This window comes from Fringilla coelebs (assembly GCF_963513975.1).
Source record: "Fringilla coelebs genome assembly, chromosome: 8".
Lineage (NCBI taxonomy): Eukaryota > Metazoa > Chordata > Aves > Passeriformes > Fringillidae > Fringilla > Fringilla coelebs.
Window position 1 is genome coordinate 9,782,506 of NC_140066.1, and position 14,351 is coordinate 9,796,856.

Below are 14,351 nucleotides of genomic sequence, written 5' to 3' on the forward strand. Positions count from 1 at the left end.
CCCGTTGCCGGGCGCACGCTGTTCCGCGGGGCCGCAGCCGCTGCCCGGAGAGTGCCCAGCGCCGCGTTTCCTCCCGCAGCCCCCGCCCGGCCCGGCACCGCGGGACGCCCCCGCAGGTAAGGGCGCGGGGCTGCGCCCGCTGCCGCTCCTCCAACTTCAGCGACGGGGGGCGGCGCGGGGGCTCCGCGCCGAAGCGGGAGGAGGAGGGAATACCCCTTCCTCCTTCCACACGCTCGAGCCCGGGACATGATCCGTGTTTGAGGGGAGAAATGGAAATGCGAGGTTTTTATCCCCGCGCTGGGGACGAGGTGGTGGGGAAGAAAAGTGGTACAGCAGAACCTTTTCTTGTTTTGTTTTGTTCTAGCTTTCAATGAAATCTAATTCATAAATTGGACATGCTCAGGCTCAGAAGACTAATTCATCCCCTAAAACAAACGCATCAGTGATTGCAGGCACCCAAACGTGACAAGCGTCTCAATATACCGAGGATCCAGAGAAAACAAATTCATTCAGGAGCCCGAAACGTAATTAAAACTACTGCCAAGAAAATGAGTTTAGAGCAGGATGTTACCAAGATTATTAAGTTGCTGCGGGGCTGAGGCACGGACCGCTATAGTGATACATACAGATAATGTCAGTCTTTGGATAACGGGAGGAAGAGCGATTCCTGGAGGTCGCCGTCTTGCAAGCGCAAGCCTGGTAACAGCGCGCCGTGGCCGCATCCTGCTCCCGAGATGGCACCGGCGAGCCGGGGGCTCGGCGAGGAAGGAGCGGCCCCCGCCGCCTGCTGAGCCCCGGCAGAGTGGCCGCAAAGGGGCCGGCGGCGCCCGTACCCCTGGCACTGGCTACAGCATCCCTGTCATGTGTATTCAGCACACTTTTTCTAACCATCACCTGTACGTGTGTTAATAAATGCTCCTGATGCTGAGCAGCACTTGCTTGCAGGAGCGATCGCTGCAATGTATTTATTCAATGTAGAAAGCATTTTTTTCATGCAGAGCACAGTACAGCAAGAACTGCTCAACACTAAGGAGTAGGAAATATAGATAAGGGGGCTGGGAAGACAGAAGGGAGAGGGAACACACAGTATAGATGGAGCAGAGCAAAAGGGAAGGAAGCTGAAATGGAAATGATATGAACAAGAATCCCTGTTGATCCACACGCATCAACAGCCTCCTATTCAGCAGTAGTTACAAACAGAGCATTCGAACTGGGAAGAGCAGGGGGTAAATAAAACAAGGTATGCTTTTTAAAAATAAATCACTTGTTAACTACTCTTACTTACAGTCCTTGTCTTAAATATGCAATTTCACACTGATCAATGCAGAATGATATATACTATACTCTGCATTTCATGTAATAAAAACACTTAATCCAGATAATTGGCTTCTGGGACAGAGATCAATAGAAATGTTCCTTATTTGACTACGTTAGCAAGTCAAAATTAATTCTAATTTACATTTGCTTCAAATCAATATGCACTTAGTGACTTACACAGGCTCTTTAAGAAGTTAAGCACCTATATTGACCAGAGTCATATATATGTCAGTAACAAGTACATGTGTGGGAATTAGAGAGGTGGAAAGTGTTACTGCAGAACCAAGTCTCTGACTTTCATAGAGGAAAGGAAGCTAAATTTATTTGTGTGTGAGAAGTGCTTTGGCATCCTAGCCTAAAACCTGTAGAAATATGCAGCTATTAATCCCACAATTTATGCAAGCACCCAAATACCAGTCAGTTGCCCTCCAAGCATCTGGGAGCAGGCTTGCCTCCTACTTTGGTTTGTACAGCAAGGTCTTGAATCTCAGCTGGGATGCCTCTGGGTACTCTTTTACTAGTAGAAAAATAGTAATATAAAATATTAACATTCTAAACCCAGTGAATTGGTCAGTTACAAAATTTCCTGGGAAATCCAAGAGCCAATGCTCTGTATGCAGAAAAGGATCTAGTCCCAGCCAAGGGGGGGAGAGGGGAAAAGACAAGAGACCAGAGTACAGTAAAACCAACTGAAATGGGCCCCAAAAACAGACAGAAGCCTGCAGTCAAAAGATAAAAACAAACCAGAAAAATGCACAGAATAAGTCTCAAATACTATAAAATCTGATATGTAACATGCAAAGTACAATGAGACCTAAATGGACCCACCACAGCAAAGAGAATTGCAACCTCAGTAGCATCTCTGCAACATGAAAAGTTGCCACATCAAAACTTCATTGTGTCTGGTTTTAATTCAGGTTGTGTTACCTTTTCTTTCATGTTATTTGCATTTTTGTTTCCTTTCTCCTCTCCTTCTAGTTTTTTTTTTCCCTAAACAAAAAAAAACCCCAACAGCTTTGGCTTGGATTATGTTTTTCATAACAATTACTTCTCCTATGATTTCCCCTCCTTCCAAACAAGCTATCAGTGCTACATTTCTAAGCCCAGTACAAATGAGAGCACTCCTTTCAACCCTGCCATTCCTCGTTTGCAATCGGGGGAGCACCGACACTTTGTAGTGGGTATACATTGTTTAGGTGCAGCAATAAGCACTAAAAGGCCAATCCCTGTGCCAAGATTTTGCATATAAAGAATGTTCCAAGCTGCTGTGATATTCCATCATTATTGTGTAGGGGACAACTCATGACACATTATTCCACAAGGTGCCACTGGATTTACAGTGTCCACAGAAGAATGAAATCTCAACAGAAATATGTGAGGTATAAACCAACTCAAGCAACAGCCATGTAGTCACAGTTCTACTCTGTGGCAACAGATGTAACTCTGTGCATGTCTCAGACAGCTCTTACTACCTTTGCAAACCACTGTGGTGATTTTGAGCTGACCTACCACAAGTTGTTGCTGGGCTCATTTCTGTTGTCTAAATGAACATAGGATCAAACCTGTACCAAATGGGTTTTGCTATGACAAGAGGGCAGCTGGAGTAATGCTCCAAAAACTGCATTGCAATTAGAAACATCCTAGAAAGGTGAACTGAAAAGCTTGTGCAGTGCCACACTCAGAGCCTTGTGCCAGGGCTCTGTCCCTCTGTGCTGCCATAACAAGAATGAAGCACATTTTAAAAGACATCATCAGAACCATGGCTGCAGGATATGTCTGGATCTGGAAAGCACCTTACATTTACAAAACTGCTTCATAAGCAGGAGCTCTGCAAGACCATACCATTGAGACTTTATCATAGTCCATGCTCAGAAAAAAATGGAGGTCTTTAAGACTCAGCATTTCTTGAGTCTTCTCCCAAGTTTCACCCATTTACTATAGCTAAACTGTGGCTTCCCCACATAAAATCATGTATATATCTATGTGTGTACATGTAGCAATGATTTATTCCTTCTGAAAGCAAACAGAACTCCTCTTCTGTATCAGTTAAACAGGTGTAAAGATGCAGCTAATACCTCCAGCTGTTAGCTGCTCAGTCTATAGAGTTGGAAGAATGAAAACAAAAAAAAAACCCAAATATCCTAATACACATGGTAACAATCTCCCTTCCTTATGTAATAGCCAAGATGTCTACTGTTAACACACCCACAAAAAAGTAACATTTCTTATTCTAAAATGCCATGAAATTCAACAGCTGTGCTTCTCTTCAGAAACAGTAATGCAAAACCTCAAGCCTAACTTAATTCCAAAGTTTGTGGATGCTTATGTTTAAAAACTCATTTTGTCATTCTCCTGTGGTGACAGCCTGAGGTTTCAGCTGCTTTATTGAAGCTTCCTTTAGCTTATTGAAACCACCTTTTCTCTTGTCATGGTTGATAGCATAGTATGATAATCTTGCAGAAGTAAATGGACTAGAGTCTACAAGAAGAGGCTGCTGAATTATAGAGTTCTTTGCAGGACAGTAAGCATTCTTGATTAATTTGTTGTGCGCCTACTAACAAGCTGAAACTTTGCTACAGTCAACACTTTAGCTGGATTGACATGCCTTTAAGATGCTGTAAAGAAAGCAAAGCACTGTTATTTCCTTATTTTTTACCTGATTTAATTCAGCAGAGTACACACAGCCTAGATGTGATTTAATTTGTACTTATGTTTGTTTAATTTCATCACTGCTATATCTGTTGCATCTTGATAAGATTCATATATACTTCCCTACTCCACTCTTTCAACTGTGACTTTCCACACCCTCTTTTTCTTTAATGGGAATATTTTTTACAATAAAGGGTCTCAATAGGCCTTTCCAGCCTCCTACATTTTTATAGTTGCATACATGTTCTTCTAATGTAGCATAAGGCAAATTGTATCAGCGTTGGTAAATCGAATCTCTATCTTGGCATTTCTATTTAGTTAATACTTTGATTCAGAAGAATCTCTTTATTCACAGCATTTTAAGATCACCAATATGTGTTTCACCAGAGCTTTAACATTCAGGTGACCAAAGAATTCTTTGTTATTACTGTAAGGGATGAGAGTGTACATAGGTACAAGAAAACACCTTTTTCCTCCATTTCTGAGCAAGCCCCTTGTCATTATATCCACTGCACACTAACTGGAAAAGGCCAAACTCTGTAAGTTTGTTTTCCTGACCAGAGATTCATCCTTTTTTTTTTCTAAAATAAAAAGGAAGCAAAGTAGGTATGGTTGCCATCTTTGTAACAGTACAGTTGCATAAGAATGTAGGCTCTCCGAGTAAAAGTGTTTGTCAATTGTTCCTAATTTAATAGTAGCCATATCAAGATAATCTCTGAACTAACTTCACTGGCATTCATCTGAGGGAAAAAAACAATTTATAAGATTCTCCAATATAAAACCATCTCCAGGGAAACTCCGTTCAAAAACATCTTGCATGCCTCACTGATCCATCCACATAGTACACACAGTCCAGTCCCATGAGCTGTTCAATGAGCTGCCTATTACAGATAATGAGACATTGCTAGGACAGCTGTCCTCTGCCATCACAGCAACCCAAAGAGACAGACACATTCCAAAGGAAAATCACAACAGGAAAAGGCCCAGATGTCATCCCTTGTGCAGCCTCCATAAATACACACTGACCAATCTCTTTTAGGCAGAGAATGACACCTATGTTTTACAGATACTTCATTGTGGATACATATCCCAGTACTTCCACTATTATAAAACTTCCCAACAGCTGACCATAAAAATACCTCCTTGCTTTGTTAGAGCCAATTGAAGCTGCAGGGTGGTTATGCCAGCCAAATGAAAAAGAAAGCCTCTAGAATTTAACCTGCAGTTCACCTCAGCTGGGTGAAGACTGGAGAAATCACATTCCTGCTACTTTGCACTTTACCCATCTAGACAGTAACAGAACCAGCAAAGTCGATGGTGCTGCATGGCGAAGCAGAGAACCAGAAAAGTCTGGAAATGTACATTTAAAAAGTTCTGCCCTCCAGCCAAGACCCAGTAACTGATCTCGTGTTTGTTCCTGCTTCACTGCAAACTCCACCAAGAAGTGATGTAAGCAGAAATATTTTGCTACGAGCCAGAAACTTGAACGCTGCCCTTTCTGCATCTCAGGCAAAGAATAGGGACCTTTTCAACTGCACTAATTCAATCCTTTGCCGTCACTAAATACTGATGCAGTTTGTGCGTGCAGAGTCCTCTGAAAGCCTCACAATGGAAAGTACTCTAAGGGAAAAGTAATTTTACCTTAAAAAAATCCCTGATCTTTCTCAGCAGTCCATTCTAAACCATATTACGTTTAGTGACTGTCTCACTACTTCTACCAGTAGGTAAGGCCTCTCTTTTGTCTTGCAATGCTGTGTCATTGCAAGTTGCTGACTTGGTTGGTGTTGGTGGCTTGGGTTTTCTCGTTTGGGGTGGGGTTTGTTTATTTGTTTCCCAGTGTGTTTCTGCAACCATTAGTACAAACGAGGTGCAGAATAGACTTCTCAGTGACCCCATTAGCATTAATGGCAGCCACACACAGAATATATCTTCCCAGGGATCTGTGTGCTCTTCGGGAAAAGATTCCCTGTAATGGAGTTCATAATTCATACTCATGTTTCCAGGAAGGGTCAAAAGAAAGATTTTTCTTTTGCAGAAACACCAGCTTCTCATTGTATGCCTGACCTAAAACATTATTCTACCAAAGCCTTTTCTTGTTGTATTTTTTGTCCCTTAGAGGAAAGAAAAAAAAATCAAGCCAAAGAGTAGGGCAAAGTGTCATGGCATATCTTAAATTTCCTACTCAAAAAGGGGATACTTTTTTAAAGGCACTGCAGTCCAGCCATTGGAGCAGAGGGGCCATGATTCCTAGGCTCCATTCCCACCACAGTCACTGATTAATTTCATGACTAATTGAGTGGACTGTTGCATGAACATTGTATTCAGTTCTTAATTTAAGGGTGAACAAGAACATCAAGTTCCTTTCCTCATTTCCTGCACTCAGTCAGCTGTCCTACTTCTCTAGGAGCTATAGGGGAAACACAGAAGGTTTATTTTTGGCAGGTCAAACAAGTAATTTTAAGTAATTTCAAGTTTGTAGATCCTAGAGATTAGGGGGAAATTGTCTTATTTTAAACAATTTCAAACAGAAAATGCTCTTTATGGTATTTGAGACTAACCCATTCCACTCAACTGAGTCTGTATACAAATTTTCAGTATCCAAGCTCCACTGCTGACTTGAGTGACAGGACTTCAGATGTTTAATGTTTTCTTTTCCTTTCAATTTTTTAACCATGGTGTGGAGGGTTATGTGAAATAGGGGACAATACCTTATACTGAGATGGATACAAAGACTCTAGAGACAAACCCACCCCAGAGCTACAAGCTGGTTATACTCCCCTCTGAGCTACATTCAAATAATCTCTTCTGCTCTGCTAGAGTAAGCACTTGAACTAGGTCTCCCACATGAGAAAGGGGTGTCCTGATGACTAGGTGTTGGAAAAGGAGCAGGGGAAGAATATACACCTATTTTGAGAAAGAGAAAGGAAAAAAAAAGTAAAAACCACCTTGAAATATTTCCATATGGCCTGGTGAGACAGAGGGAGAGGAGAAAAAAAAGAAAAGCACACTGCTTTCTTTCTACTTTTGGCTGTAGAAGGTGTTTGTGAGCAAGAACAGCTTTCTAACCCAGGTTTCCCATGTCAAGAAGTTTGTTTATGTCAGGTTGATTTTCTGTTGACATTTTATGCTGCTCTCTGAAAAGAAACTGTTTCTATGAGCACACCCAGGCACTCACAACCCTTGCAATGGTTTGAGTCACGTAAGCCACATCTTGGTGGCGCCTCATCCCTTCAACACCTCTCTCTTGCCATTCACACAGCCTCAGCTGAAAACCTAAGTGTATCACAGATCCGTTTGCAGTAGTCTATAGTGTGGCCAGTGGAAACAGGCAGCCCTAACTTTGCAGCATTCCACATAGCACCATTGGGATGTTATTGCCACAGTGTAGAAGTGTAAGCTACAGGAAAAGTATAAATTAGTTGAGGAGCTCCAGAGCACTTTGGTTGCAGGTACACAACACCTGGCAACACTGGAAACAATGACCTCTCTTTACTGATTCTTATTCAAAGTGAACTTAAAGGTATTACTCCATATACTTGACTCAACAGTTCTGAGAAAGAGTATAAAAAAGCCCAGACATTTTTTCCAGTCTTCTGAAAACTTGGAGATATTGCAGTAAAGGGTTTATGAAAAGGGCAGGGAGGATAAGAAACAGGCACCACTTTAAGCATCCAGCACTGCATGAGTCACAGTCCCTGTCACTGCGCCCTAATGAAACTTCACTGACCAACAGTTTCTAAAGTTCCCACATTCTCCAATGTCTTCATAATATCACTAAATACACTTTTACCTTGCTCCCAGCCCAAACTGTGCTGCACTATGCAGCAATATATTTTATTACAGCTACATACTATCTAGCTGAATGCAAGCCTGCAGTGGAAATAGCTTTGTTTGCTGCAGTGCTGTATTATCACATATGACTAGACCAGGCAACATTGATTCTTAAGTAATGGCATTGATTACAAGTCTTATTTTTAAAATGCTGGCAGGATACAGCCCTTAGATAAGCACTTTAAGACCAAATTTGAATTGCATTTCCCAGCAGCTCTCCTTTTTTTACAGAGACTATATAGTAGAATTACAAATAATGCTACTGACTTCAACCTGTACTGAGGATTTGCACCAGTATGGTTTCAGCAGTAGAAGCTTTTAGTACTTCACATTTACACAATTATAATATACTTTAGATTACCATTTTCAAAATGTAAAATCTTCTTTGTTTTCTCTTCACTAGCTAAAAAAAGATACTTGTTTTCTAGACAGATAAACTTACTAAATTGAATTTGAACTTTCAGAGCATAGTAAGGTAGGGATTTCTGTTCCCTGGAAATAAAGGAAGATTCTTCATGTACTGCTCTAAGTCATGCAAGAGTCCACAAGCAAGCAAGCAACACACCCTTGGAAGAACACTTTACATTAAATAAATTATGCAGGGTGAGGGGGCAAGGAAAAAAAACCAAACAAACAACCTCAAAGCCAAAATATATCATTACACCTACATTTTAAATTACATACTCGAGGGTATGGAATCATTACAGACTTCTCATGCTCTCAAGCAGCCCTCCAGATTTAACAACACCATATCACTGCTTGACCAGTTTCCATGGGGTAGTTCCTGCCTATTCCACACCTAACCTTGAAATACCACTCCAAGATTTCTTCGGAGATTGTGCTTTTGCTGTCTCAAGTTGGCAAAAACCTCCTAGCTATCTTACTGGTTTGCCAGCTTAATCCCAGTTTGCAAAGTGGGTTGTTTGTAACAATGCACATGCTTTTCTACTTCTGCCTTTCTCCTGCAGGAATACAGGGAAGTGCATCAATGACATCATCTGTGCTGGTATACCTGCAGATCCACAAAAACCTGTTGCCCAAGTAGCTAAACATCCTTTTCCTCACACAGTACATGGTGAAAACACAAGAGTAGCCCATCTTTTCCCTTCATACCCCAAGCTCCTTGTTTCATTCAGGACTTAAAAGTACCAAAACACAAAAATCACAGATACCTAGTGATATTTGTGTCATGTGTTACAATAAAGAAAGATTCTATTTCTAAGGCTTGCTTGGAATACTACCTCTAAATTGTCATTAGGCATTTAAGCTTTTGATGGACTTATCATTATGGATAAATTATATTTTACACTTCTCCCTGTTTTGATCAGAGATGTCTGACCTCGCCACCTGCTTGGGCTTATTAAGACATAGGTTTCCCTCTAAGCAGCAGATTTACAGTCAGGATCTAAAGAAATCCAGTGGAAACACTAAGTGAAGATGCATCCATTATTCAATGATTTCATATAGTTCCCATAATTCACCAAGTAAAATGCCTTTAGGAGAAACAGGTGGCATAGCAGCACTTGCCATCCTATTGTTTACTCAAAGCCTCTTTCCAGCCTGCATTCATGGGTGCCCCTTAATTAAGTGCAAACCAATCAAAATAAATGAATAAAAGCCATAACTGCTCTACTACCTTCTTCTTTGTCAACTGATTTAACCAGGCTTACCGAAAGGGACTCAGGAGAATCAGCAGCAAATGCAATAGTTCTCATGAACCCCAAAAACTTTTTGCTTTTGATTTAGGACAGTGCACACAACAGAATTACTTCCACCACTTCCCCCCCACCCACCCAGCACTGGGCAAAGTCAAAATTTCCCTGCAACAAGAGAAGGAAACCAGAGTGGCCTGGCACCGCCACAATGAAATTGTCACTTCTGCGCAGGTTCCTTGTTTCACTGCTAGGGGTCCTTACCCCACCCAGCAGAATGCAGCTGCTCTCAGCACTGCTACACCATGGAGAGCAGCTGGACAGTTTTGCTTCAGTAACTCTTGGACTAGCTGCAAACTAGCTACTGATCACCTCTGCCTTACACACATACAAGAAGCACCTTAATAAATACATTAAAGGCGCCTCTTAGTGAACTTTACCTCCCTCTAACTCCACACTGAAGAGCTATTAAAGAAAGGAACAATTATAACAAGAGGTATCCCTGCAAAACCCCGGTTCTTTGTGCAGTTTATCCCATCACAGTTATTTGTCCTCTCCTCCCTTTAGGAATACAAACCTCATAACTTTGTTTTCCTAACCTGACAAGCATATGTAATTGCTAGGTGCAATACTTGACTCAAAAGATACCTTTTCCTACTCATGTTTTTCTTTTCAGTCCAGCATGCCCAAGACACTCAATTAAACAGAATTTTGGCAATGCCTGATACATATTAATAATGTAGGATTTTTCTTTTCTCTGTTCAAACTGAAAGTGGATATGGATGCATGGATTTTGTGTCATAATCCAAGATGAATTTTGTATTATAATCTGGGCTCAGCATTGTTTTCAGCAGAATCATTTCCAGCCCCAGAAGCTAAAGTCCTCCATCAGGTTTTCTTTTTGCCCACCCAGCTACATCATTGCCTGATTACAAAACCACAGGAGCAATGATAAAAATCTGTCAGGTCCTTCAGAGTCACAGATAATCCACTAATCATGCACTCATATTTATCTAGATTGTTACTAACAAAAACTGCAAGTTCAGAAGTTTCCAGGCTCCAGACCCTGGCTCTGTAGGCCAACCGCAGGGCCAACTGCCACTAGATGGAGAACAATCCCTGGATTTGTCGAATGGTGTTATGCAGGCAGAAACTGCAACCCACCCTGTTCCCTGTTGAGTTTAGGAGCGTGGTGCATGCATGCCAGGTACACAGGCACAGGTTGGCAGCATCTCTGTCCCTCAGTGGCAGCAGCCCGTTCAATTCCATCAGTCTTGGACTCCATATTTGATTGTGCTTTAACTAATATGGCCTCAGAGGATGCATTTTAAAAGAGGAGTGAATGATTTCTTCTGTTTACTTCTAAATGCTGGAGCGGAAGTTCTCACTCTGGGCAGTTAGGAGTGAATCATTTGAATTTGTGTGCACAGGATGAAAACACCTTTCTGTTGATGAAGGTGGCAACACAGCAGCTCAAACGATTTTCCATTAGCACACAATCAGACTTTATATTGCTTATAGAGGAGAAACAAATTCAGAATACTGACAGAGTCTGAAAGGGACTCTTGAACTGGTGGTGAAACAAAAACAAGATGCAAGCAAATTTCTCATCTGTTGGTTTCTGTAACCTTGAGTTCATCTTGCTGCAATGTAGTGGAATAAATCTGAACTGTGCAATTATGGATTTGATTCCAAGGCTGAACAAGAAAAAAACCATTTAAATAACTATAGTTGTTCTAAGCTAATTCACTGTACAGTTTTACTAAACTAAAGATGGAATAATGCAATGAAAAAAATTGAGTGAACAGTTACAATTAAAGCAATAGGTTCAAGGAATCCGATCACTAAATTAATACAGCTACTGATAACCAAATCAGCTCACAAGAAGAATAAGCTTTCTAGCTCACAGGAAAAATAATTAATTGCCTTAGATTAATGCTAGAGAGAGAGGGTTTAAAGGGAGAGTGAACTCCCTTTCAGCTCAAGGCCACAGCCAGCACTAGCTTCTCTGCAGTTCACAAACCATCCTGGAAGCAGCACAGGCAGCAGCTCAGGATGCTGTTTCAAATTTCAAGAGACAATAAAGCATAGGTGGGAAAACAAAGCCAAATGGCCAAGAATGGCTCTGACCTCAATCTAAGTAGCTCAGATTTTCATCTCTCCAGCTCTTTTTCATTTTCCCCACCAGTGAAAAGTTTATCAAAAATATCCTTGCAAAAAGTATGGCTGCCTCTAGTACTTTGATAAGGATATGTAAGTTAGAACAGAATCCAGCTTTCTGTATTTCCTTATTCTAAAAAGACACCAGGAATATAAAAATCAACCCTTTGCTTATAATTTAGTAACCACATTCATGGACAAGGGCAGCAAACTGGTTGACTGCACAAGAACTGAGTGTGTGGGCTCATTTCAGGGATAGCCCAGGCTTTGGACTCCTTTTCCAACCCCATGCCCCCAGTTGGATTTACACAGTCCTCTATGGACTGTGTAAATCCACAGCCTCTGGCTCGAAGGAGGGACCTGGAGAAGCCAGCTCAGCTCTCCAGGCAGCTGCACCAAAAAAACTGCAGTGTAAGCTCAAGTTCCACCCAGAAAAAGCCACTCATGGCCACAGGTCCAAGTCACAGCTCTGTGGTCATTTTTTATGCATTTCTACTAACAGATTAGTCATTAATGAAACTATTATCAGGCTACTGGTCTCACTCCTCATTAAGACAAAGAGGCAGTTTTGTTCGTTTCATGACATTATCTGCTGACAAAAACTGCAAAACAATCAATTTAAAGAAAAGTATCCGTTTGTATGCCTGCAAGAAATTTTCCTCACAAAAACATGTATTTTCTAGAATAAAATAAAGAAATAGTCTAAATAAATGTGACTCTCTATGTGTACATATCAACCCCAGAATGTCACAAACCAAAGTAATAAGGAGCATGTCCCTTCTTGAGAGCTGAGGAAGTCTCAGACGACCTGTAATCTAGGGAGAGATTAACCTTTGCCAAGGAGCCACTAGGAACTGCTGATGCAAAACCAAAACCTTTTCATGGATATAGCACCAACAAGACCTTAAATAAGCTGACAGGGCTCTGAATGTGCAATGAAAGGATATGTATGAAATAAAGAGGGTTCTTTCCTGTGTAATACCTTCTCTGCTCCAAAGCACACTTTTGATTTGCTGATCTATTTTCTTTTAACAAGATGGTTTAGTTCATTACTTCTTACATGACTAAAAGCAGCACATTGCTTTCCTTCTACAGAAGACAGTAAATAACATTAAGGGAGTTATATGAGAGAAGGTAGAGCAATTTTACAACAGAAAGAACCTCATAATCACAGGATACAGGATAACAGTCTTAAGGCACCATCATGATAAAAGGTACAGTTTTTATGTAACACCCTTTTAGATTGATTTTTCTACATTCCATATGCTCCCATAACCATCTTTTGACATTTCTCCTGCACAGCTGGTTACACCATCCATAAGCAATCTCTGTCTATCTGGCATTATTATTACTTTAAAAGCAATTTCTTTCACTTCATTTCAACTAAGACTTATTCTATACCTAATTGCCAGTTACCGCCCTCCCTTCTAGTAAAAAAAACCTAGTTTCTAACCATTTGAAATCCATTCTTAATGAAAATGACAATAAAATCATAATACCAGTATATGCACATTACATGGATAGCAATATGGTTAGCAAAAGACCAAAAAAGTGGGTGCTACTTGTGTTAACATTCCCGCTTGAAATGTTAACTCATAGATGAGCACAGTCTTATGATAATAGAATCAGATATATTACGTACAGAACTACCAGCAAGAGGCAAAAAAGGTATTAGTTGCTTGCTTCTGATTAATAAAGTAGTTAAAAGAGAAGGAATATTATTCTTGCTAGATGCTCATTATGCATTTGATAATCTCTATTTATAGGACAATGAAGCATGAGGCTTATAAAATGCCATCTGTTGGTTTTCTTTTTAATGTATAGGATTTCTGACTCCAGGAGCTGCAGTTCAGAAGTGTTGATAGAGCTACAACATGTAATACTAATGACTTTGGTTATGAGAATTTGAGCCATTAAACATCAAGAAGCAAGTTGGGTATACATCCTGAATAATGTAACGCCTCTCTTACTATTCTAATCTACTTAAAAAGCAATTTATACTTTCATGTAATTGATTTCAATCAGTCATTCAAATAGCACAACATGCACATAATTATATATTGCAATGATCCACAAACGTGACAGAAGTGATTTTGTTCTTTGATCTCCATGAGAGAAGGTGTCCCATGAGAGAAGCTCCAAGAGATCTATAACAACTTCAGGAAAAACAGCAACTACTTTTTTATCTAAAAAAATTAAACAAAACCACAGGCAAAAAAGGAAAAAAAAGTCTTTCTTAGAACAGAGAGAGTTAGAATCAAATATATCTCCATTTAATTTGCCAGTACCTAAAGGATGAATTTTTCTTACATCTTAACCATGAAAATGAAACATTCATAATAAAGGTCAATATTAGAGTGTATCAGCTCCAGTACATTTGACTGTCATTGACTTCTATTCCTAACTAAGCCATCAAATGGCCCAATATCCAGATCTTAGGTTCCCTTAGAGCATAATCTTCTGCTTTTAATGCAATTAATGAAATAGCGATTGATTTTTTTGAAGTGGGTCACTGTGTATTCACATCAGCATAAAGTTGGATGGGTTTATATCACTGGTTTAATTAGGACTTCTGCCTCCAACAGAACCCATAAACACTCAGCTGTTCACAGGGCAAGCAAACACAAGAAGAAATAGCTAAGCACTGTCAGGGACAATTTATACTTTGGCAGTTTCTTAGGGAGATCAGCCTACAATTTCTGTTCCCCTTTCAATTGCTTTCACCTCTGCAGTCTGCTGTTG